At 32.4% G+C, this 25,250-nt stretch overlaps 1 protein-coding gene across 4 annotated transcripts in view; it reads right to left on the bottom strand.

The window, feature by feature from the left end:
* Positions 1-25,250, bottom strand: part of CADM2 (cell adhesion molecule 2) — a 1,056,396-nt gene that overhangs the window by 857,225 nt on the left and 173,921 nt on the right. The window lies entirely within an intron of this gene.

Below are 25,250 nucleotides of genomic sequence, written 5' to 3'. Positions count from 1 at the left end.
CTCTCACATACACACATACATGAACACAAAACAATACTAATATACATAGAAATAGTGTTAATACCCAATACACGTAGTTTTAATTCCCATTTTCATAAGTTTCTTCCTCAAATTGCTAATTAAGGGACGCCTGGGTGGCTCAGTGGTTAAGCATCTGCCTTTGGCTCAGGTCACAATCCCAGGGTCCTGGGATCAAGTCCTGCATTGGGCTTCTTGCAAGGGGCCTGCTTCTCCCTCTACCTGTGTCTCTGCCTCCCTCTCTGTGTCTCTCATGAATAAATACATAAAATCTTAAAAAATAAATTTCTAATTAAATGTTATAAAAATATTAGTCTTTTTTTAATACGATCACATTTTAAAAATGTATGACAGAAGGTTATCTATGTAGTCCTGTGTGGTGAGGTGGAAAAAGGGATATCAAAGGGAATTTGGTGGGATGATAGGTGTGATTCCAAAATTGCATGGTCATTATGTGCTCTAATGAACAGGATGAGATATTATAAACAAATGCAGCATAGAAGAATCAAATTGTCTCAGTTACCACACATATAATTAAAAGCTGGGCAATGTAGTAGCACAACCGGTCCACATGGAGATTACATAACCACAGCTACCTTGGGGCATATGGAGGCAAGGATGACCTGACACACTCATATCATGCATAGGCACAACCAGTGGTAAAAAGTAACTAAGGAAATGAAAAATATGGGACCCCTGGGTGGCTCGGCAGTTAAGCGTCTGCCTTTGACTCAGGTCATGATTCTGGAGTCCCAGGACTGAGTCCCGCATCAGGCTCCCTGCATGGAGCCATAAATCTTTAAGAAAAAAAAAAAGGAAATGAAAAATATATGTGTGACATTAGGCTAGTATTAAGTAATACCAGGTAGACTAGTATTTAATATGAAGCAGATTTAAACTCTACCAGTATTAAAAACAGAAAGGTAAATTAATAATACAGAAGAAAATCACTAGTTTCTGCCCTTAGGGGAAAAGAAATGAAACAGAAATAACTGAGATTTACAATATGTACAAATTTCAATTATAAGAAATTTGTTAAATACGATAATTACCATCAAACTCAAAAATTAACCTTATCTCAAAGCATATAATATTTAATAAACTTAAAACTTTAATATACCTAACTCATTGTTAACATTAATATTTTATTTATTAATATTAATAAACATTTTATTTATTTATTCATGAGAGACACAGAGAGAGAGGTAGAGACATAGGCAGAGCGAGAAGCAGGCTCCATGCAGGGAGCCTGATGTGGGACTTGATCAAGTTAGGACCCTGGGATCATACCCTGAGCCTAAGGCAGATGCTCAACTGCTGAGCCATCCAGGTGACCTAATAAGCATTGTTTTAAATCAAATTTAAATTCTATAATAACTGGCTCAAATAAATCTGCCCTGAGGTATCAACCTGCAACAAGGCAGGCTAGTCTATTTACTGTCCCCATATTAAGTACACTAGAATGCCCTATGCATTAAGTATGGAAGATTGGATGATGAAGGGCAAGCGATTGTTAAGTTGATGGGGAAATGAAAAGTGTCTACTTTCCCAGTGATTTTTCATAAGCTATTTATCCAAACCCAGAAGCACATCTCTTCCAAAAAAAAAAAAAAAAGAAATATGCATGATAAAATGTTGTTAATTTTCTAGGACATCCTCCCCAAATCCTATCCCTCATAAGAACCATCAAAACAGTAATACTAAATCTAATACTAATAATGAGTAATATTTCAATCAGGTTAACTTTTCAATGATTAAAAGAGCACAAGATAAATCATCAAATCCCCTCAGTAATGATTAGGCTTACTCACCAAGTTTTTAAAAAAATATATGAAATGTTGGGCTTTCAACTATAAAGATTCTGATTTCATTGGTCAAAAGGAGCAAATTGTTATTTTAGTGGTATTCACACAGGCAAAATCATTGGTGCTTTTTGGATTTCTCAAATCTTTAGGACTTGATTCTCATCCTCAGATTGAGTCAAGATCCATCGCGTTATGGAATCTGTTGGTCACTTTCCAGTTATTTGGACAATTTTTTTAATCTCTCCCAGACTCAGTCAGGTGTTCTGCTACAAAAGATGGATTTTAGTAGAATCAAACAGAATGAGCATGGGGGAAGAAATGAAATCCTGTTTACAAAGAAACTATCACAATGTGTGGCAGAGAAACCAAGTAGTCTGTAAATATTAAATACACATTTTCATATCACATCATACACAATGATATAATGATATAGAACTAACCAATGTCACAGTTCCTTCTATACAAAATTAATTCTGAGTTTCAGTTACTAGTCATGATAGTTGTCTGCCTCAGTAAGAGCAAAGAGAAAATGAGGATTTCTAACTTCCACAAAAGGTGAGCTCCACTAGGTATGCATACAAGAAGGCTGTCCAGGATAGTATCCTTGACAGTGAAAATACAGAGAGACATCATGGTTTGGGTTTGGGGAATAGAGCTAAGGAGTTGATTTGTGGCAGCTTTCTAATGATCAACTGCTCTTGGGCAATGTGCTGAGAAGATCAATGCCTTTTTTATTAACATTTGAGAGAAACCATGCTCTTCTTCTCCTCTGGCCTGAAATAACAAAGGGCTCCTAACTGGATGAAGGCCTTTAAGTGTCCAGTAACAGTGGGAGCAGACAAAAGACAAAACTAACATTGAGAATGCCAGATCAGGTACATATAAACGGGTGTGGGAAAATAATTCCATAATTATAAACAAGAGCACTTTTGGAGTGAAGGACTTTGCAGTAGAGGAGTAAGGCAAGGGATATAGACATGCATGAGTAAAGGAAAGCCCAAAATTAAATGGAGAGGAAATTTATGCCAGGTTAACTGAGCAGCCTCTATAGAACCGCCTCCGCCCCCCAAAACCAAAGGCAATATCAGCCTGGAGACCAAGCTGGGACTAGGCATGTGTTTTCCTGCCCATACTCATTTCTTCTCTGATATACACTTGTGCTTCAATCTATTCACTGCTGTGCTATTGAACTTGTAGGCAAATTCCAAGATGTGAGCCTCCATAAACAAAGGAGAACTTTGCCTTTTCATGTAATTAGATGGGTTTATGCACATGACATTATTTGATGGTTCCATGCCATCTGATCTAGTTTCATAATGAACTGGATTTCAGCAAATAAACCAATTTAAAATTCTAGTTCAGGAAATTGGTAAGGGCGATTATTGGTTACTCCTATATAGTAGCCATTTGATAAACTTGTTAAGGAAAATATTTGCTCTTCAAAGGAAAAATCTGACTGCTCAAGAAAAACTATCAAATAAATTTGTCATTATTTTATTACCAAAACCTATATTTTAAATCCTTAAAAGCACATTATTTCTATCTGTGTGAGTTTAGTAATGTCTTTTTGTGCACCATTTCCCAGAATCAGAAAGACCATATACTCCTACCTTCCTCTACTGGCTGCCCTTTATTATTAGCAAAGGCCCTTTATGAAAACCCCTTTAGTACTCCAGGGTTACTACTTATTACAGTAAATACAGAAAAAAGGTCCTGTCATCCTATAAAATCTTTCAGTTTCTGAAAGCTAAAATTTAATTCCCTGTGCAAATTCAAATAAAACTCAAAAATAGAACAGCTTCTCTATGTATTTGATAGGATTATGACAAAAGGGTAGAAGAATTGATTTTCAACTGAAGTGAGAAATTAAGTTAACCTTAACCTTCACTCGGATATACATGCTGGTGTATCAGAAAAGACCATGTAGCTTCTTTCTAGTTATCAGAAAATTCAACCTACCGATATCCATTGTTAAGATTCAGGGAAAATAGAGGGGGAAATAGTTTGTGCTTGAGAGAATTGTGATTCTATGATTCTGCAAATATAAGAGCTGACTTGCTATTTAATATACTCAGACTATCATTAGAAATAATCAAATGCAGATAACTTAAACTAGGTGGACTAAATGGAGGCTTTTTAAAAAAATTAAAAGTAAACCTACAGTTGACATTAAGCAACACTGGTTTGAACTGTGCAGGCCCACTTAATAGACAATGTTTTGGTTCTGAGTTTTTTGGTTTTTTTTTTTAAATAAATACAGTATGAGATATAAATGAATTTTCTCTATGTTTCTCTTCTAGCTTAATTTGTTGTAAATACAGTATTTAATAAATATAACAACATCTATGTTAATCAACAACTGTTATTAAGGCTCCCAGTCAACATTAGGCAATTAATGCTTAAGTTTCAGAGGAATCAAAATTAATACATCGATTTTTGACTGCAGGAGGGGTCAGTGCCCCTAATCCTTGAGTTGTTCAAGGATCAACTGTATTTATAATGCCACTATTTATTAATTCTTTATATGCCTTACTTATTTATTTTTAAACATTTTATATATTAATTCATGAGAGATACACAGAGAAAGGCAGAGACACAGGCAGAGGGAGAAGCAGGCTCCATTCAGGGAGCCTGAAGCAGGATTAGATCTCCAGACCCAGGATCATACCCTGAGTTGAAAGGCAGATGCTCAACTGCTGAGCCACCCAGGTGATATAAATAAATATGCTTTATTTTAAAAGACAATGTTAAAAGTTATACTATTTGAAATGTAGACATTCCTTTTTAGCATTATGGTTTACTATAGGCTCTAAGGGACTACCCAAGTACAGAAATACTGCAAGAAATGCTTTTTGAGGCATGGCTGGTCTCCCAAAGGGTACAGGAAGTTTCCAAGGATATAATCAACCCTTCTCTACCTCCACTTTACCACATAGCAGAGCTGGAGCAGAGTGGCTGAGAAATAGAGCATAGGTTTCTCAAATTATGGCTAAGACAATCCTGAAGAAGTGCTCCTTAAACTGCAAGGGGATTATTCTTATTCTTAAAAGAGTATTACCTTGCCATGTATCAAGACTTCCCACGAATTGATGGTAATTAAGCTTGTGGTATTCAGGAAGAGAGAGTTAATGCTGACCAATAGAACAGAATAGAGCCCAGAGAGAAACACACCTAGGGATGCAACTAGAATATATGACAGAATTTGCACTGCAGCAGTAAGGGAAAAGAAGAACTATTCAACACTTTAGGAGAAGTGGTTACTCATGAATTAGAGACTAACATTACAATCTTACCCCCAACCATATGCAAACTATCAATTAAAAGGGGATTAAAACCTTAATATAAAAAGCAAAATATCAGAACTAGGGAAAATATCTTCATGATAACTAGCATTTCTTAAACGAGACACTAAATGTTCCAACTATTAGAAAAATAAGATTATGTTAAAATTAAGAAATTTAATGTTAAAATTAAGACTTATGCTTATCACAAGGAGCCATAAAGAAATTGAAAAGATAGCCACAAATTGGGAAACAATGTTTGTCACACGATTGTTTTGTGGGAGTTCTTTTAACATTCAGGATGATAAAAATTCTTCAGTTATGTAAACGGTTAATAAAACTAAAACATGATGCTGTATCCTTTTAAACATTATGCATTTGTGTCCAATAATTATAATTTCTGTGTGTCACATGCAGCATAAAGTATTATACCAAAAATTACACATATCTCCAAAAGTTGAAAAAATATTTTTTAAAAAAAAGAGACACAGAGAGAGAGAGAGAGAGAGAGGCAAAGACACAGGCAGAGGGAGAAGTAGGCTCCCCACAGGGAGCCTGATGTAGGACTCCATCCTAAGAACCTGGGATCATGACCTGAGCCAAAGGGAGGTGCTCAACTACTGAGCCACCCAAGTGCCCAAAAGTTGAAAATTTCAAAGTTATTTTTAAAATTTAGGTAGCCACGTTCTTCAGAGCTCTTGTGGTAAGCAACATGCTGTCCCTCATCTTAGGTAGTGCCAAAGGGGGAAATTGCCCAGTTCCTGCCCCAGGTGTTCCTTTTTTGAGCAGCCTGAACAGCTTTGCTGCTTAGCTTTGGAATTTGGAGAGGGCTCAGCTGCCCATACAGCCGAGAGAATCAACATATATTGACTTCATTTGGGCTAATACTTTTTTTAACGTGACATGTCTATTTACATACTACAATACTCATTGCTTGAAATGTCTAGATGAGGTGTGTCAGTATTCTGTCTAGCAATAAAATTGTGAGTCCTGTAACATCTGACTTACAAAGTTTATAAGTTTAAGTGTGATCATTTCTCAAACAACAGCAACATGGGGTGATTGATTACATGTTTCAAAAAATCATTTCCAAGTTAGGTGTATTAATAACAGTGCCATTCTACCACTATATGGTAGTAATATAGTGGTAGATTATAGTGGCAGATTAGTGGCCAGTAATTAATACTAAAACGTTAAGAGTCTTTCTATTTCTAAATTTCATATCTTTACTTCACTTCCATATCCATATATATTTAAAATTTGTTAAGTACATGAATGGAAATTGCATAAATTGATTAACATAAATGGGATTCTTATTTAACATCCTGAACAAATGTATAGATAAATATGAATTGAGGCTGATGCTATATTAATTGACCCATATTGTTTTTGAACTGTGGTGAATGAATAAATATCTCTGAAGGTTGTAAATAGTTCAAAAACTGCAAGATTAAGAAAACCGTATGAGCATAAAGAAAAGAAAAAGCAAATGGATAAATAAATAGCATTAAGGAGAAATTTAGTATTAGTCATTATTATGGTAATATTCATAAGGCTAAGCACTGTGAAGTTTACAAAGGGATCCATGTACCATGATTAACAAAAAAGTTTAAAAACCAAAATACACCTCTAGTGCTGTCTCATTAAGATGCTTCATTTTCTTCATTCCAATATTTTTTCTTTTTTATTTTATTTTATTTTATTAATAAATTTATTTTTTATTGGTGTTCAATTTACCAACATACAGAATAACACCCAGTGCTCATCCTGTCAAGTGCCCCCCTCATTGACGGTCACCCATTCACCCCCACCCCCCGCTCTCCTCCCCTTCCACCACCCCTAGTTCGTTTCCCAGAGTTAGGAGTCTTTATGTTCTGTCTCCCTTTCTGATATTTCCCACACAATTCTTCATTCCAATCTTGACCATTGTTATCATTGTCTAAACAATCTTGTCACCTTCTCATGAAATTTGTTACTCCCTCCTAACTTAGAACCTCACCTAGTTTTTATGCTTTTTTTCCCCTTCAATCCATTATTTCATTCAAGCTCAATCCATTCCTTTTCAAAGTCTTATATATTTCTTACTTTTAGGGTGGTGTATACAGAATAACAACTTACAAATTAAACTCTGATGAAAGTAAATAGTGAAATGTCACATAATGTAATCATTTTCCAAACACCATGAAATGATGCCTTAAAACCACTTACTTATATTATAAGTCGTTCAGAGAGAAAATCCCACACCAGCTATCCTATACAAACATACATCCACAAAAGTAATATTTGGAAATTTTACAATTCATGCCTGAATTTTATTTAGACACTTTATTTCAAACAAATGAAATTCCAAATACAGTCATACAGAAAGTGAAAATGCAGTAATGAGCCATTCAATGATTACTTTATTAAATATTAATGATTAAATATTTAACATAAGTTATTCTAAAATAATTTATAAAATTTAATTATCAGGGTATGTGAATTAAACCAAAAAAAAGTTAATAGATTTAAAATACTTATTAAAGAATAATTTGCTAATGTGTGTATATTCTACTTGCTTTCATTTGCCAATGCATAAAACAAAGAACTAATTAAAAATCAAAGAAAGAATGATACTTTGATGAGGCATTCACCAACAAGAGTCACCACAAAAATGTGTTAATTGATACTCTAATATAAAGCATGGAGATACTACAGAAAAATTACTGTTGATATTACAAGAACCTTATCTGGTTATTCAGTTAAGAAACATTGGATGCCAAGTCTAGTTATTAATACATAGTACATGCCAGCCATCATTTTGATGTTAACACATATCAATTTAGAGCAATCTTAAGAAGAAGTAATATTAATCTCATTTGTCAGATGAGGAAACAAAATCACAGAGAGATTTAAAAATTTGCCTAAAGCCAGAGGCTGCTGAGTAACAAACACAGAATTCAAACCCAAATCATTTATCTATACTTAACCTTTGACACCAAACTGAAATAACTTTTCTTAGTTTAATATTTGTCCAGATAACTGCCTCAGCACAAAGTTCCTTCTATTGCCCTGTTAACATCAGGTATTCAGTAATTTAAGACAATTGGGAAAAATTTAATTTAAATGTTCCCTGTGAATTAAATTTATCCAGAAGGTCATATGTTGTGAAACACCCTGTTTCTTTATTTTTGTGTATGTGCACACAAGCAAAAGATGCTAATTTATTTAGGTGGAATTTATTGCCCATAAATCAGTTTAAATTACATCACTCCATTATTTCTACTTGCCTACATCATTGAGCATGACAGGAATAATTCTTTGCCTATCAGACCAAAGGGTGATAGCCTACATTAATGTAAAATATTTATTGTGTTTAATTTTTACTTTGTTTTCTCTCCCTACCTTATAGATTTTAAAATTTTATGGTAATTATGAAAGCTAATGTATTTTAAAAATTTCCTAATTCTTCACTATATAAAACTGCAAATAATAAAAAAATATTGCTATTTAGTTCTGTACGTGGATAGTGGGGGACACAGAATACAAAGAAAGGGAAAAATCTTTATTTGAAAAATGGTAAACCTGATATAAGTAGATGGATGGATGAGACATACATTGATTAATATGTACATGGCATTGTTCTAAGAGCTACACAAAAAATCAACCCAATAAATAAATACATAAATACATACATACATACATAAACAAACAAGGAAACTAACTAATTAGATAAATCTGGTAATTGTAGTAATGATTTTCTTGCTTACAAATAAATATTTATTATGTAAACAACTCAAAATTGAAGAACATGGTGTATTAAAGCAATGCCTTTCAAAACTTTTTGCAGAATTTTGTCCTTAACATAAAGTAGTAAGCATTCTACGTGAATTGATCTTGGCTTCAAGTGGCCCATTTTATGTGACAACTCATATCTTCAGGTTAAATTTACTTCTATCGAAATATATGCATGGAAAAAAAAAGAAATATATGCATGATTCATCCTAAGCTTAGGCATACAATTGACACATGGTCTTGTATGCGTCAGATTACATATATCTTATACTGAGAAATTCTGTTACTAGTGCTGAAAAGCCTTGTTCTCCATTCATGGTCCACATTTTTATGTCTTTTAGCAGCTGTATGTCTATTGGTATCTATCTTGAAATTTTTAGCAGTACTTATGATGTTTGGAATTGATGCTTCAAATTTAAACAAAAATTATCGAATCAAATGAAAAAAAGTCTCTCACTCTGTGATTTTCAAGCAGAATTATTTACTTGTGTATAAATAACATTTATCAAGTTCTATTCCACACATTAGTTACCAAAATGAACAAAATAGACTAACAAATCTTGTTCTCATGAGTTGATATTTCATGGAAGTGAGAAAGTGTGTGTGCACACACATGTGCAAGTGTATGTGTATAAAACCCAAAATATATTAGATGGTGATAAATGCAATAGAAAACAAAGCTGTATAGGGTGACTGGGTAGCTCATTTGGTTAAGCATCTGACTCTTGGTTTCAGCTGAGGTCATCGTCCCAAGGTCCTGGGATTGGAGCCCTGAGTCGGGCTCTGCACTCAGCAGGGAGTCTGGTTGTGGATTCCTCCCTCTCTCTCTATTGCTCCCCTCACTTGCATTCTCTATTTTTCTCTGAAATAAATAAATCTTTAAAAGTAGTAGTAGTAGTAGTGGTGGTAGTAGTAGTAGTAGAATGAGAGGAAGAAAAGAAAGCTGGTAAGAAGGACAGTAGATGTTCGAGTATATCATGAGGGTCGTCTGACAAAACCAACAGAGGGTACTTTTGAATAGCCATGACATATTTTTGGTGTAGTGGAAACTCAGATAGATAACAAAATACTGAAGGAACAAGCAGGAATACAAAGTGCCTAAAAAAGAGATATCTGAGCTGTGTTCCTGGCACAGCAAAGAGACGAGTGTGACTTGTACGGAGGGACATTGTAGGAGGTGTAACTAGAGACAATGTCAGAAATACTTGGTATACAGTATTATAAGACATCGAAAGGATTTGGGTTTTCTTTTAGTGAAATGGGAACCATTGGAGAGCCATGAAATTTGAACCATGACTAATATTTTATCAGAAACATGCTGTCTGCAATGTTGAAAATGAACCAAAGGTAGGAAAAGGTGGAAACAGGGAGACCACATAGGGAGTTACACAACACTCCAGGATAGATATGATGAAGATTTACATTTTACACCATATTGCTAGAAGTTAGAATTTGGCTTTTGAGTTTTTCTTGAAATAGAAATGATAATTTGGGAATTTTTCCCCCCAAAATCCAAGGCTCTTAACATTCACACACGTATTTGAAATATGCCATTAGGAATTTACCACAACATGGGCAGCCCGGGTGGCTCAGCAGTTTAGTGCCACCTTCAGCCCAGGGCTTGATCCTGGAGACTCAGGATCGATCCCACATCAGGCTCCCTGCATGGAGCCTGCTTCTTCCTCTGCCAATCTCTCTCTCTCTCTCTGTCTCTCATGAATAAATAAAATCTTAAAAAAAAATTACCGCAACCAATGCTTTTTAGTAATTAGATGAAAGAAATCACTTTAAAAAATCTCAAATATATAATTATTGTTCAATGGAATCATTGAATAATCTTAAGAATATTCAATCGTAGTGAAAATTAAAATTAAAATGTTTGCTTAGTTTTAAGTTGTCAACTTTTGCCTGTTTTCGTACTTTTGCTTTGCTCACTATTAGCTACAAGTTCTTGGCCTGTAATCATCATCTCCTGCCTAAGAGAATTTACAATATGTCTTTAAATACATTATCAAATGAGATAATTAGATAAATTAGAAAAATAATTACTTTCTAAACACACAAAGCACAATCTTTGTCTTTACACTTCAGCAAACCCTACTAACTGGTGGACAATCTGTTGATTAAGGTCATCGTCCTGATTTATATTGACTCTGAGAGGCTGTGCAGGAATTCTCATGGCTGGTTAATACAGCTGAAATTAACAGATTGACTCTGCCATGCCCTATTCATTTTCCATGAAAAGATTCAGTTAAAAGGTGCATAGTTTATGATTCTTCATTTTACAGGGATGAAAGGTAGATCATCACCTAAATTTGATGCAGTTTTTCCTCACTTTAACTCATTGAGAATACTTAGTTCATTTTCTTCTTCATAATAACTGTAAGTCTATAACCATTTAAACTATTTCAATAAAAATTATCCAAAAATATCCATGGCAATTATACACATATTGTAAGCAACGGAGGTAGGGGGAAAGTTTCCCATATGCATTCACAGTTCTAAGAGGTTCTCTGCCAGCAACATATCCTTTTGGATAATTTCCATGGTTCATTCATATTTTCATGTCCCTGAAAATAAAGCATGCTTTTGTAACTCAATGCTAAGAAAAAAATTCCATATTCAAATCAAGATTTGATATATTTTAACCGGTTTATGGTATATATTTATTTGATCAGAAAACTATATTTAAAGGCCACGTCTATACAGCTAAGACTACAGTGCAAGGGAGAAGGCAATCTTGCCCCCCTTCCAAAAACTTCTGACAAATGGAGAATTGCACTTCCTTTCTTCCTTTGAAGTGAGATGTAACTACGTGATTTGTCTTGGCTGAAGAAACATGGCTAGAAGTGATGTGTGTTTCTTCCTGTAAGTAGCTTTAGAACCTGTTGTACTTTACGTCCTCCCTCCCCCCACTGGATCACAGTGGAAGCACGGAAACACATGCTGACGTGGGGTCTCAGGAGCCTAGATCCCAAATGGCTAAAATGAACAGATTCTTCTTCCAACCCACATTAGGCAATCTAGTTTAAACAACAAATAAACCTCCATTGAGTTAAGCCACTGAGATTTGGGGATTATTAATAGATTTAGGTGTTATATAGTTGTAACTGTACAGACACAGCAAGTAATATCATCTACTGAAGAAGCAGGATAATGGACTAGAGAAATAGCTAGATTGAGATGTGAAAATGTGCTAAATTGCCCAAAACACAAGAGACTATGAGGCCAAGGGGAATTCTAGATAATTGTGGGTTTTATCTGATGAAAATTTACACTATTTCTATGAGAATATCTCTTATCCATATTTCTAGAGAATATTCTGGAATAATAAAGCTTTGGAAATCAATTACAGCTGCCATTAAAATCTTATAAACAAAAGCATATCATTATGTTTGAAATATGATATTTAATAGGGGCAAGTAAGAGGTATTGGTCAAAGGATATCAGTAGTTGCCAGAAAGCATTTTTTCCAATATGAAATTCGTACTAGTACTCAAATAGTAGTAAGAGAAAAGATATTTTTTACAGTGCTGCCTATATGCCACATCCTGTTCCAAGCTATTTGCATGTGCTAAGTATATAATCCTCGTGCATGGTATCATAGGAGAAGGGTACTTTTATCCCAATTTAAGAGATTTTAGGAAACTGAGGCATAAACAATTTAAGTAGTTGGCCTAATGTTATTCAGGTCATAAATGACAGAAATGAGATTTAAATCCAAGAATTCTGACTCCAGAGCCTGTGCTTTTGAAAATTGCAATCTATTGCTGCTAAGTAAGGATTAGCAGTTAATTTCTTTCCAGTATTAAATAAAATAACTAGTTCTTACATGAAATCCAAGGTTTTGCAGAAGATGAAGTCGGATAGAGGAAAATGATGGTCTAAATACTATGTAATCCATGAATCTAGTCATTGTCAAGAAATCATGGATGAAGGACATGGATTAGACATCATGGGTTTTATGTAAGTTGGTTTCAGCAGAGACCAGGGTGCTCTTGAGAGCAGGGTCAAAGAAAGTCTTCTGCGCTCCACTCCCGTAAGGAGTGAGAATAGCTTATTTAGATAACCAGAATCTATAATTAGCTAATTAAAATCAAGACTGTGAATCCTGCCAGGTTAAAGACACACTGTGATAGTCTGCCAAGAAGCTGAGAGGAGCAGCAATTTTAAAAGGACATATGACCCAGAGAAACTGATTCTAAGTCCAAACTGTCTAAATAACTTTCTATTTACTGAGTGTGTGGATTTTAGCAAGTTACTTAACCTCTTTAAGCCAGCAAAGCCTCAAGATAATAATGCTACCTCAGGATCAATGTAGAATTTAGTGAGATAATGTTTGCAAAGCACTTGGAACATTTCCAGGCATGTTTCTAGATATGACAAGGTTTATAAGGACAGTGTTAAAAAGATGCTTAAGAAATCATCTGTGCTTTAAATACTCATGTAACATATACCACCAATTTATATATTTAGGTTGAGTTATGCATGTTATTTTCCCTGTAATTTCCATGTCATATATATATATATATATACATATATATATATTTTTTACTTTTCTCTTGATTTACTAAATGCATGTTAATGAAGCTACATTTGTCCTGTCCTTAGAACTTTTTAAAAAGACAGTTATTTGCTATTAAGAATTGAATTTGTATTAACTTGTATTAACATTACTAACTATACATTTTCTAGCTTTTACATTTCAAAGAAGATTAGTGAATCCCAGTTGTACTGGATAATTGTGCTTAAAACGCTGCATTAAATTTATATATAATTTTATGCATGTAAATTATATAATTATTATGGAATTTTATGCATGACCCAACAAAACCTGGTGAGTGGGAGCCTGTTAAGAGCATGTGCGTAGCTTTCTAAAGACTGATTTCACTTTTTAAACTAATGACTTTCTACTTTCTGAACCTTAGCTATATAACCTTGTTTATGGTATCTTATCATTAGGCAATTACATATTTCCGACCATCTGCTAACAGCCCTCCCTACCCACTGTTCTTGAACTCCAGCCTGGATCTAAACCTGTTGTCAATTCTACACAGCCCCATTTCACTGTCCACCTTCATCTCCAGATACCTCCCCACCCCTGTCTTGGACTTCTCCATTCGTCCCTCACTCCACAGGTAGTTGTTTCTCCCTTCTGACAGACAATTTATATTTGGAAAAACCCATGTGTGTAGTAAGTGTAATTACTTCTCATTTCAGAGGGAAAACTGAACCCTCAAATTATCATTTTTGCTAAAATTGCCAAATATCATTAAAATGGGTGCAAGTCTTCATTGTTAATAGTAGCTACAGTAGTCTAACTTACATTTTTACTTTTATTCACTATTCTGTAATGTAGTTTTTTTGTGCTTTCTTTAAGCGTTTTTGTAGCATTTCTGCATGGTAACCTATGGCTCTTATAAATAAAATATACATATAATATAATAAATAAATATATAATTTGATCTACAGAGAAAAACCGACCAGCATTAGAGATAAAATAAATCAATAAAAGATTATCCATTGTATAAAATACAAGCTAGTAAAGTTAAGTATTCTGATATAAGAAATTAGCATGTGCTAACTATATAAGGTAATGATGAAAATATGAATAAATGCAAAAAAATAACTCAAAAGCCAAAATATAAATTTAGATGAAAATCCTTATAAACTTGAATTATCTTGTGCCAAATGGTATTTCTGAGGATATGACTTTTGATAACTCAGAAAAATTTCAAGGACCTTGTTCTGTTGACTCAGGAAAATAGAGGTGTTGTGTGTGTATATGTGTGTGTGTGTATGTGTGTTTGTGTGTGTTTGTGGTCATCACTAAAATGTCTATACAGAGACAGTAACTTTATGCATTACTCCCCCTCGAAAATGTTTTAAATTTATTAAAGGACTCTTAAGGGAATAAAAATTTAAAAGACCAATAGGAACACTAGTATAATTACAGAAGGATTGGTAGCAGCATTAATGCTATGTCCTGTGTATCTCTCATATTCCAACCACACAGATAATTGCCCAACTTGGACAACTGAAAGCCACATAGAGGATCTGGGATTTTTCCTTGTATTGTTCTCAATATGTAGAACTCAAACTTGTCCTGTTACTTCCACTTTCCCTACCATATTTCAGCTTTCCCCTTAGATTCCTAAATGCGGATTAAAGAAAATACACCTGGCCTGCCTTTAAAATCGTTAAATACTGCAGCTTAAAAAAAATACTGCAGCTTACTACTTTTTTTTTCCTCTTATGAAAAATAATTAAAGCCAAGGGAATATGACTGCATTGCTCAAAATGACAATACTACAATAAATTCTGGTACTCTGGTATTCCATCATATTGGGCTGTCTCTTCCTGGATGGTGAGATTAATATGAAGAATATAATATCCATACAAAGATAAAACAGTTTTTGATGCTTTTCACTAATTATTCACAAATTATATATATCCTGAAGTTTTGTCTTTATGATTGAAATTACTAGTATGGGAAAACATGCCAATAACTGCAATCATAAATTGCATTCTACATAAAAAAATAAGCACTGAAAAATTAGGAAAAAAGTCCTTAGATATTAAAATTTAGTTTAACTTGGTGTTTTTCTCCAATAACTATGGGTTATAACCTATAGAATATATATCCCTGAACCCAAAGCCCAAACTATTTTGAAAAATGAAATGTGAAAAATTCACTATTCTTATAAACAAAACAGCCCCAACAGAAACCTCTAGAGAATCATTTTCTTATGAATCTGAGTATTCCATGTCATTTGCAAAAGCAACACTTTTCCGACTCTGGAGAAAAGTCTCTTTAACCCATTACTAAGAATATATAATAAGTAAGGTATAAAAATATATTTCATGGCACTGCAGATAAAGTGAGTTGATGGTCTACTTTTCCCTGCTGGGGACAGAAGGCAACAAAGGAAAGAATGGCTGTAAACAATGGCCTGACTCACTGAGGAATTCTGACTCCACTTGCTGAATTGCCAGTAACCAAAATCTACTCCATCCTATGAATTATTAAAATAAATTTAACCTGCACTTCCTGAGAAGGTAGAAAGATGTCAATACAGAGAACATCCCATTTGTTTCAATCTATTTATGTGAAGCTATATTCATATTAAAGAAAGAAAAATCTTTTAGACGTATACTTCAGAATTAGGACACTAATAATTCTGTATTTGAATATTCTATAATATATATTAAAGTTTGAATATATACATGGTTTCAATATATTCATAAACATATTATATTTACAATTATGCAATTGAGATCCAGGCAAATTTTCTTAGTATTCTAAAACCATACTAAATATCTTCCAATGCTAAACTCATGATAAGCTTTAATATAAATGCTATCAAATATAAAATCAAACAGCAAAAGTATTTCTGTTATTATATGACTGTTGTACATTTAAATCATGGCAACATAAGCTTAGAAATATGAAATCATTGGTAAAAACATTGGAAACTCAGAAAAGTTGTGTTAATTAGTATTTATATCTAAATACCAAGGTTTACAATGAATCATCAGATGGAGAATAAATATTTGTAAAAATACTCAAACACCAGAAAAATGCAAAGCTAAAATCTTCTTTACATTATTAAACTGTAAGAGCCACCTGAATATTCAGTGAAAACATGTTATATTTGATAACAAAAATTAAATGTGCAAATATTTGCACTTGATTTTGTCCTAAATATATTCTTCTAAGCCACCATGGATCTGGAAAAAATAAAATTTTTGAGGACCAGAAAAATTGCCCTGAGAGTCAAGTGAAAAGAAATAAATTCTCATAAAATAAAATTTCTTAATAATTGTTCAATTTAAAGGTAACTATATTTTCTCAGTTTTAAAAATTAAGAATTCCCAATCATTCATTTTTTATGTATATAGGTTAAAAGAAATCCACTTCATTGATTTAATTGGTATGTTAATGATGTGTCATATCCTCAGGAAATAGAATCAAAACAATTCCAAAGCCATCCTAGGTAGATTAGATTATTTATGATATCCCAATATAATCTACTGTTGGGTTATGAAGAAAAGAGGTACTTATACTTTTTCTCAATTGCTGTTGTTATTTAATCATAATAAGTGTTTTATTTTACTATTTTTTGAATATAAAAGATGTGGCCTAGTATAATAGTGACATGCTAATATTGCTACAATACAAACTGAGTCCCACAATTCATATGATACAAAACGTCACAAGGTATGTTTGATATGTATTTTTATATGTCTATGAATTTTTTTAAAGATTTTATTTATTTATTCCTGATAGACATAGAGAGAGAGAGAGGCAGAGACACAGGCAGAGAGAGAAGCAGGTTCCATGCCAGGAGCCCGACGTGGGACTCGATCCCGGGACTCCGGGATCACGCCCTGGGCCAAAGGCAGGCGCTAAACCGCTGAGCCACTCAGGGATCCCCTATGTCTATGAATTTATGCCTAAAAATAAGAATGGGTTCAGTTGTATACACTACTTAACTACAAAATTGCCCTTTTTGTGGTAATTATTCATCTAAATGCATGTTGAAAATTAATTTATTTTCTTAAAGTGAGGTACATTCAAAAGTATTATGCTATATACGTTTTTTTCTAATTTAAAGAAACATTATAAAGTTAAATATAAATTTAAAGCATCTGGTCCAGCTATTAATTTTTAAAAAGTAATAAATACATTACCCTAAATGTGATAGAGTGATAAAAGGACAAGTAGTATATTTACTGCTTTCAGAAATAATGTTTTAAATGTAAAGGTATTTTACCCAGAAAGGTATCTATTGAAGAAAGAAATGAAGTATATTATTTTAAAAATACAACTAGCATTACTTTAAAATAAAATTTTCTATTTCCACACTTTTTAAAAAGTATCTATCTATCTATCTATCTATCTATCTATCTATCTATCTATCATCTATCTATTTATTTATAAAGGAGAGAGAAAGAGAGTGCGTGTGGGGGCGTTGGTGGAGAGAGAGAGAGAGAGAGAGAGAGAGAGAGAGAGAGAGAAAATCCTAAGCAGGCTCTGTGCTCAGTGCAGAGCCTGATTGGGGTCTTGATCTCACAACCCTATGATCATGACCTGAACCAAAATCAAGAGTTGGAAGCTTAACCAATAGGAGACCCTATTTCCAGGCTTTTGCAACATTATGAGGCATATATAGAATAAATGGAGAAAAAGTCAAGTTCTTTTTAATATACTAACAAGAGAAATGCATACTTCTGTTCAAACACATGTCTGTGCACACACATGTATATGCATGCATACAATATTTAGCATGTGACTGTCACTAGATCATCAAGAAATATGAAAGCTATTTTTTTTACAGTGTAGTCTCTTACTAGCTTGTTACTACCATTTTCAGCATTTCTTTTTATTTATTTTATTCTTTCACCTTTGGACTATCAGTCATTCGTGATTAATATACATATTTTTAACTAGACATGAAAAGTGATGAGAAAGGTAATCAGAATGGCATAAAATCAACATTTCAATTAGTGTCAACCATCTTCCTCTTCCATCTATTATCCAAATATAAAAACAACCATACTTGAAACCATTTTTACAATAAAATATACTAATGATTGGTTCCAACTAAGATTTGTCAATTGCTATAAATCTCTAGAGGAGTTATTCTTTACTTGATGAAAGTACATCTTTTTCATTTTGTTGACCTTCCTGTATAGTGGTACACACTTAAAAGACAAATGAGCACTTAAAATTAGAGATTTAATCAATATTATAGTTTCCTAATAAATATTTGTTTCTTACTGATAAAAACATGAGAGGAAAAAACTCAGGTTTAAATGAAACATTTCATGAAATATTTTAAAAGAATGCTTACCCAGTAATATTTAGGTACTGTAATTCTTACAACTGATTAATTCCTAATCCTAGTCTCTGTTTTTTAGGTGGCAATTGTTAGCAGAAAGAGTTCTGGTAAACTCACATCCTATTTCTAGTCACTTAAACTTACTGAGGCTTAGTTTCCATCACTTCTAACAGGGTGATGGTATTCATCAATTTCCTATTATAATGGTGAATACTATATGCACTCCTGGTTGTGAAAGGATTGCAAAATCGTACCACACTACACATTTGTAAAATATCAATATGCTTTTAATGGCTATATGTTTGCATTGCAGAATTATACCAAGCCAATAGAAAAGCAAATCTAAATATTCCTTAGTACATAGCAACATAATTATCGTTTATTATAATAAATGTTACAGAAGAAATCAGTGCTAGAGAATTCCTAAGTTATGAAAATACTTGCTTCCAGAGTTTTATTTTATCAACGATGGATGAAGGATACATAGTTATTGCCCTGTTAGTTCAAAGTTTACTTTTAATAAAAATGGTTTATGGAATAGAAATTTATGATACTATAATCTATATAAATTATTGCTGCTATTTTTTGCCTTTTAAAATGATTTTAAGCTTTACAACCAAATCTTTTCAGTCTGTTTCACAGGAACATAGCTAAAATATTTAATCATGTGAAATTTTCATAACCATATGTTATTTTTTCTATATGTGTGCATATTTATATTTACTTATGAATAAAATATTTTTCCTCAATCATTGCTTGTTTTGGGAAAATGTGTTAAAATTATTAATAATATTTATTATGAATGGAATTAATCATAGTAATAATCATTCATTCTAAGATATCCAAAATAAAATTTCTTAAAGTTATGATAGCAGCATAATGAATAATACCCAAGGTACCAGAAAAGCATATTTTTTAAAAAATTATATAACTGTTATGGAGATCAGGAAAATACTTAGTTTCATTAAATTTAAGGGAAATCTTTCAATAGTTCAATTTTTTAAAATGTTATAAAATTATGGCCCAAATTTTATTTTGTTATATTATGTTTGTTTACTTTAAAACTCTATGTCAAAATTCTACCTTGTCTTTTTGGGACAATTTATTGGCCTCAATGAATAAAAATTCAAAAAGTTCACTCACCACTATTTCACCAAGTAAGAGATATCTTAAAAAAATTTTAAGTTTGACTGTTTTATTTTTTTTTATTTAACAACACACAAAATTAGTATAAAGTAAGTGTAAATAACTTGGCTAGGTTCTCAATAAAAATTATGAAATAAGTATAAGCAGCTCATAGAATAGCTACTTACCAATTGATATTGAGGCAGACATCCTATAACATGTAGACTGTATGAAAAAAATCTCCTAGTTAGTTTTTTATTTTGTGTGGTTAGAAATGAGCATTTTTGATTTATTGATTCAAGCCATCTAAATGATAAATCTTTAATTAAGATAATTTATTATTGGATTTTTGTAATTACTGAGGGGGTCTAAATACTAAATGCTAATATGTACTACTTGTTTATGTACATTATTTTTAAATTTCTCAATTCTTAAAATGTGTTTCAAACTAAATTAATATAATTAATTGGTATCTCATTACCTCACAAATGAGCGGAAAATAAAATACAGCAACTCAAAAAAAAAGGTAAGTTGTAGAGCTGAATTTGCCCAAGGAACACCTTCTCAGGGGTAATTTTTCTAAATGAATCTGTTATCTCAAATCCAGATCAGCTCTTGCCTGCCAGGTGCCACTTAATTAAACTGCTACTTATAAAAGTAAACATTCATCAAACTCCTCAATACTTTGAGAAACTCGTTCTCATTAAACCAATTCATTGTGAATTTTGACAGATTTTACAAGCTGGGTTAGAGGTTTCCTTAGATGGTCATAGAAGCACTTTGTTCTGTGAGTGTTCAAGCGCTTTTGTCACCCAAAGCCAAACTACAAGAAAAAATTAAAAGTTTTTCAAGTTACTAGAAACTGGAGATCAACTTTCTTGGCTAAAAAGACAAATACAATTCGATTGTGATTTATAATTATGTCCTTGAATAATTGTTTATGAAATACGGATTTTAAAAAACTGCATATATTTATTAATTTGCATTTTGGAAAACCATATGCATAAATGATATTTCTAAGACAATAAAATTATTTTTCAATAATTCTTTCCTTATATATATGACATGTTTCATATCATCTCTAAACGTTGTTCTAAAGTAACTACTTATTTGCACTGTAATTTCAATTCATCTGATTATTCTGTGTGTCTCTACTTCCTGGGGTTTTTTAAGCAGCCCTACTGTAAATTTATCTATCTATTTATTAGCATTTTGTAGAATGGAAGTCTCTGTGGATATTTTCTTCTGTCTTAATACATCAATTCAAAAGAAACATACTATTTGCCAAATAATAGATGAAAAGAAAACATTTCACTAAATTACTTAAATGAATCATTGCTTTTCAAAAGGACTATTATGGTATAATGCAAAGTGGCATGGTTAGGTAAATAACTTATATTCTTTGAAATACTGAGAATATACATGGTAATGTATGTAAGGTAACTAACATGGAACCTGATATTTGTCAATCCATTTCTTTATTCGTAAACAATATATGAAAACATCTGTTCCTCTCATATGGATGAAAATCCTTGGAGAGATGTGTTGAAACTAGAAAATACTATGTAAATTAATAAGATTTATTATCTGTTTAAGTAATTTAATATAAGTCAGTGAATGATGAAGATGCAGAGAATATTTTGAATTAATAAAAGGCTATTTCAACACAAGAGTTTTAAGAATATAGATATTAATGTATTCTCACATTCTTTCCATCTATCTACCTTACCAATCTTCCTTAAAAACAGTAATTCTGAAAGTCAAGGGCATTTTCCACTTTTCTTAAAATCTTCATTGAGTTTAGTTATCACGCTTTGTTGTAATTTTAATGACATAAAATTTATTGTAATATATCTAAATTAAATTCTTACCATTGCTTGTGAAAATCATGATGTTTATACATTATGTTACATCTAAGAGTTCATATAAATTGACAAATTACTCAAAAATTCCTTAACAATTTTAAGTTTCTATCAGTAATTTAATGTGAATGTGAAGATCAAAGTCTATTTATGAAAACAATGAATTTCAAGAGTTTATTTTTTATTTTTATTTTTTTAAGAGTTTATAAGTAATTTAAAACACCCTGTGATCTTAGGACTAAAATAAATTATTTTCATTCACATACTCCATATGACCAATTATTTTATACAGGCACACTTAATCTCTTTATCTGAAAAAACTTTGTAAAAGTACTGCATAATAAATCAGTGTTGTATCTAACTTCATCAATATTAGATTGAATAAAATTGCATTTTACTTAGGGACTGAACTTAAAAACTTTGGACATTCTGCTAAAAACATTGGTTGAAGACTTCATTGATTCCATATTTGCAAAATATCCCAGACTTAGGTAATGTATCTTCATGACAATCAGATTTAAAAAAAAAAAAATTGTTAAAGAGTGTGAAGTAAAAGTCTGGAAAAACAATGCTATTTAACAGTTTAAAATACACTACATTTTATACACATATCTTGGTTAAGAAAAATAGATCAAGTGTTTTTCAAGTAGTGCTGTATTGTAAATGGGGGAATAAATCCTTCTTGTTGGGTTTTTAAGGATCACTCTTGAACACAGCTGTAGAAGTTGCACGTGAAGAGGCACATAAAATTAAAGGGTTTATTTTATTCCCAGGTCCTAGAAGAGCGAGGTGTGGCATACCACACAGAAAACCTTATGGAAATAGCTCCAAGTATCTTTGTCAGGAATTAGAGTAGACTACAGGTGTGTAGTGTAAAAGAATTTCATTGGTGTGCTTGAAAGCCAGTAAGGAGAATTCAAGAAGGGAAACTTGTGGCAGGGACAAGGCTTACCACAGTGGTGTGTCTGGTCACCTAGGTGGGGTACTCACAAACTGAGGGGATGTTGAGGCATCAGGACAATATAAAACCTTAAATTTTTACAAGTGCCAGCTTTGCTTATATTCAATGGCAATAAAGCACAATTCTAGGGAAATAATTGTGACAAGAGAAACCTGAAAACGCAAGTAGAATAAAGATGTCAAAAATCAGATTTGTTTTCAGATGGGGATATGGTAGGTTCAATATAGGTTTGTATATTCTTTCACCTTTTTGTTCAAATTGCTTTTATTGGAAAATCAAAATCAGAGAAGTAAGAACAAAGTTCATAGGTTGTGTTCTTAAAGAGAAACTATGTGTTCAAGTTTTATAATAAGCAGGCAGTTATGTTCACCATATTTTTCAAAGTAGAATATCTGACAGTAACTTTGAAAAGTTAAAACAAATAGTAGAAAACCCAGATGACCCAGAAAACTAGAATTTGCAAAGCACAAGGATAAATGAAAAACCAGTAGAGCACATATCAGGAGCCTTGCATATGTAGCCTAGACCATCAAATAAAGAGGTAAAAAATCCAGTGATTGACATAGGTTAGCAATTCAAATATATGTCAGAAAATTCTCGAATTTATTAGAAAATAATGATTGATTAAAAATGTAAGTTGAGTTGTATTCGTTTACTTGGATATTTTTAGTGTTTCTTTAAATTATTTCTTTTATTATCCATATACTTAGTATTCTATTCCCCAATGGTGTAGCACCTGAAGAATAATCTTTGCCCTAAAATGATTTTTAAAAAATGAGTGAATGATTACTTATGTAGAAGTCACTATGTTACCTTTTTGCCTTAACAGCATCATTTGCTTACAAGGGGGTATTTTGCATTTTTGAATTAGTTAATGGAAATAGGTAACTGCCCAACTAAACATAAACTTGTTACCTACTGATTAATTTGTAGACATACAGATGCTAGGATTTGGGGGTGGGGGGAATCTATCCTTCTCCAAATTACAGTACAGTGTAAAATAATCTCATGGTGAAAGACATGATTACTCACATTTTAATTATTAAGGTATTTAATTCATTCAGTCCTAGAGAAGAGAATAAATGATTTAAATTTAAAGGTATTTCCTAATATACTTAATCTGTCATTTCAATTCTCATTCCTTTCCCATTCAAACTAGACCAAGATACATTATGATACATGGATTAAATAATTGGGAGGTACCAAAAAATATTCTTCTATACATCTCCTGGTAAAGAATTAAGATTTATAATGGGTATTTCCCCAGTTATTAATGTTGGAATGACATAATATAAGCATGAGTATCTATCTGTTCTTCTATCATCTATCTATCTATCTATCTATCTATCTATCTATCATCTATCTATCTACCTACTAGCTTTGTAAAGAACACATTGTTTTCAATGTCATGGCCAAATGGCAAAAAGTGTGGAATCACGGTGTATTTGAGAAAAATAAGAGATAACATATAATAATACATTATTATACCTTGTGTAGAGATCTCTTAATTGGTCTGAGGGAAATTTCTAGCCAAGAATTTTTTTTTTCTCTAAATCTCATCAGGTGATAAGAATTCATATGCTGGTCAACAATCACTTGTATAAAGAGGTCACATAAATTGAGCATTGGTATGCAAAATAGGTGGTTTCTAGTGTGGGCTCAATGTGAATCCAACTATTGCTCTAATTTGACATAAAAGTTTTAAATATTTTTACGAATTTAATAAATTATAGGAAAGAGAAAATTAAAGTAATATGGCCATTTTTTCTTAAATGCATAATTGCTTAAATATAGGAAATGAAATGGAGAAAATCAATGAAACACAAATGTTATGCATTTTAGGGAGAACACAAAAAATCAGCATTAAATGACCAACCCAAGAATGAACTAAAAGATTATTGTGTTAGCAAAATTCATGCTTTATGTCTCACCTTGGCTACCCTGAAGAAAACCATCATTTCCAGGAAAAATAAAGTAAAAGACCCCCTTTCCCAGATGCCCTGTTGAGTTATTCTAATATCCCTTGGGCCCAAGCATTGAAATGGTGTCCTGGTGACAGATCAATTCCAAGTACCAGTGTTACACTACAAGTCACTTGAGGATACATACATCTTAGTAAGTCAATTAGAAAGGAACTCGTATCCCAAAAAGAAAAGTATAATTTAAAGGTGGAATCACATACAAATGAGGGAGACTGTATCTGCTGCGAGGTAAATTCAGTTTTAACCCTCAGTATCTGAAATGTATGTTCTGACAAATCATATTGATTTTTGGTGAGGAATTGCATAGAAAATAAACTGCATGTAATGAAAATTTCTGTCCTACCCATAAATAAGTAAACAGACATATTATGTAATGATTTCCTCTCAAATTCTGCTTTTATTTCTTATAACAATAAGATGTTGTTTCTACGTATCATCATGATGGAGCACTGGATTAGCCTTAACATGTTTGTTTATTTGGCTGATAGGTATTTAAATCTTTTGAGGGTCTAATCCTAAAGCTGACTCACAAGAAGGTTGGAAGAAGAATTTGCTACTATATATTTATGACCTGGAAGTCATCTATCTTAACAATAC

This window comes from Vulpes vulpes, chromosome 15 (assembly GCF_048418805.1).
Source record: "Vulpes vulpes isolate BD-2025 chromosome 15, VulVul3, whole genome shotgun sequence".
NCBI classification, from domain to species: Eukaryota; Metazoa; Chordata; class Mammalia; order Carnivora; family Canidae; genus Vulpes; species Vulpes vulpes.
This window is presented reverse-complemented; position numbering and strand designations above follow the sequence as displayed.